Source organism: Belonocnema kinseyi, chromosome 9 (genome assembly GCF_010883055.1).
Source record: "Belonocnema kinseyi isolate 2016_QV_RU_SX_M_011 chromosome 9, B_treatae_v1, whole genome shotgun sequence".
NCBI lineage: Eukaryota > Metazoa > Arthropoda > Insecta > Hymenoptera > Cynipidae > Belonocnema > Belonocnema kinseyi.
Genome location: NC_046665.1, coordinates 16,456,282 through 16,459,319, shown reverse-complemented (window position 1 = coordinate 16,459,319; position 3,038 = coordinate 16,456,282).

The following is a 3,038-nucleotide window of genomic DNA, read 5'->3' as shown; positions in this document are numbered from 1 at the left end:
CGCCAATTAGCACAAATGGTAAGTTCCGACAGTGCCTACAAGTGTGCCTACTGGCCGCTAAATGGCAATACCGGTTTCATATGTATACACCTGGTATATGCACGCATTTCTTTTAAAATTGTACTAGCTAAGCAGTTGCATGCTCTTTCAGAATCTTCTGTAGTATATAATTCACCCCAATCTATTTGAGCTGTTCTTGCATAAAGATCAATGTAGTCTCCTTTTTTAAAGTCAAAGCTATTTAACCTATCAATCTTGGATTTAGACGCGATTTTATCTTTTTAACATTCCGAATCAATTGTTAATGCAGGATGGTACCCATGCTCTTGAACCATCACATCTGTCTGCACGGGACAAGTGACTGATTTCGCATGCAAAACTGCAAAGGATATAGAATTTTGGTTATTTTTTGCCAAATAAATCTGCATGCGATGAGCAACACCTTCAATTTCCCTAAATTATCCCAGCTAGATGGAACATAAGGCACAGTAGAGAATGTCTGTGTACAAGTTAAGTCTCTACAAGTTGCTAAACTTAAGAATAAAACATCGATGTGTCTATTTTCGCGTATACTGGTATTATCAAAATAATGTCTAGAATATCCCTATGGTTTTCCCTATTTTCTGCTTCTAGGGGAAAACAGAGACCAGCACGAGAAATTCTGATGCCAGATTCGGATTCAGGGACTCAAAATCCATAAAGGTGGCCTAGTCACTTGTCTCGTGTAGTAAACTTTTTTTGTGGGCCTGCGTTATTATTTAAAAATGCTAAAATTGAAAACCATTGCACTGCTCAGTAATATTAAAAATGATGAAAAGTTGATAAATTATTATTCTTAATTAGTAGATTGTTTCTGGTGGTTTTTTTTACTACTGATGCGCTCAGTGCTGAGTGAAAGATAGTTTTTTTTTACTACGGACGAGCCCAGTGCTGAGTGAAAGATGGTGCAAATATCCACTAATTCCCTCTAATTTATGGGAGATTCTAAAACTTTTTGTTTTTTGCTCAAATTAACATATATGTTTACTTCTTTTTACAATATTTTTTCTGTGAAACTTAACACAAAACTGACAAGTACTTTTAATTAATAAGAAATAATATTGAAGTTAAGATGGATAAGCAGAGGCCAAAGTTAAACCTATTAGTATTTAAGGATATTTTTGTTCAAATTTAACTATTTTATTCAAAATTATCTTTTTTTTGTATGAAATTAATCTTTTTGTTTCAAAATTAGTTTAAAAAAATATATTTTTGTTCAAATATCAATCTTCTTTAGTTTAAAATTCAATTATTTGTTCGAAAAGATCTGTATTTTGTCGAAATCTCGTGTTTTTTTTGTTTGTTAAAAATTAATTATATCAGAAAATGTAGTATCAGAAAATGTAGAAAATTGTTACTAAGGCAAAAGACAGGGATGGTAAACGAAAGAGTATGCGTCAGTAAATTTAAGAGTGGCCGTAATTACAAAGCGTTCAACCTATTTATTTATATGTATTAATTATTTAAGTTAAAAATACCCCATCATTAGAAGATGACTTTGCACCGGAAATTAATAGGGGCCAGATCCGGTACTGACTGGGCTATTAGGTTCGACCCCGATGGGGGCGTGTATTTCATGACGGGTATGGCCGCGGTCAAATTCCCCGATCTAGACCCAATTTTGCCCGATCCGTTCCCTACCGGGGCCACGGAAAAATTTCTGCACAAGCCAATCTGAAATTTTGACAATTCAATCGAATGCATTCTATTTAAAACAATTCAGCTGGAAGTAATGGATTCTATAGTTGCATTTGGATGTTTCGAATTATTTACATACTACTAAGCTAAGTACAAATCTCCCACTATGGGGAAAATACATTTTAGAATTTAAACTCTAGCTATAACCGGCTAACCAGGCAGAGGAGGAGTCAAGAATGACCGAGTGACGTCAGTACATTGTCTAATTTCCATCTCCGTTCGGTTCAAGTGAGAAGTCCATATCCATCGATAGAGTATCGAAAATCTGACCCGATCCTGAATTGATATGTCGACTTCGCGAGTCAAAATCGAGTCGAGCAAAAACCGACACTATCTACACCTGATACTGGATGCTAGGATCGAGTCGGGATTGTGTCGATATCCGGAAATATCGCTCGACGGCATCACTAGGTAAAACACACTGCGTTCCTTGTTAATAATAACTTTTTTTATATACGGCACTCTACTAATGTTTCAAGCATACAATTTTAATTCAAATGAATAACGGTGGCAAAATAGAGCCTTGAATGTAACTCCAGTTACATTATATAATACAAGGAAAATACTCCACAATCTTTGTATATCAGAATGGAAAAGTGCAGAGTAAGCCTTTTTCTTTTTCTAAAAACTAAACATAAAAATCCTATGAGCGTAGTAAAAGGCTAACCTTACGGGATTAACTGAAATGGTCATACGGAATTCCTGCAGTCAGACTGAATGACCGAGGCATCGATTGTGAAGGAATCAATCGGGCGTCAGCAATTTTGCAATCTTCTTTCGGCCATATAAATTTAGGGATCAGAATCACGTAGAACTTGATTCGTATTTTTATTAATTAGTGCTTATAGAGCTTGCTATCCATTTGATACTAGGCAGTCTGATAAGTCCCTGAAAAATGAAACACGGAGACGTTTTTTTGGACAAAGTCGGTTTTATTTTTTAAAATACTCTCCTTTTAGGTCGATACAGCGATTCCAACGATTTTCTAACTTTTTGATACCGTCCGAAAAGTACTCGATCGGAAGGTCTCCAAAATACGCCTCAGTTTCAGCCATGAGCTCCTCATTTGAGTAAAAACGCTTACCGGTGAGCCATCTCTTCAGGTTAGGGAACAAGTAATAGTCGCTGGGGGCCAGGTGTGGTGAATACGGTGGCTGAGGATCCAATTCGAAGCCGATTTCATGCAATTTTGCTTGTGAAACTAAGTATGAATGAACAGGCGCATTGTCGTGATGATAAAGCGGTTTTTTCTTCTTCAAATGCGGTCGTTTTTCGGCGATTTCGATTTTCAATCGGTCCAA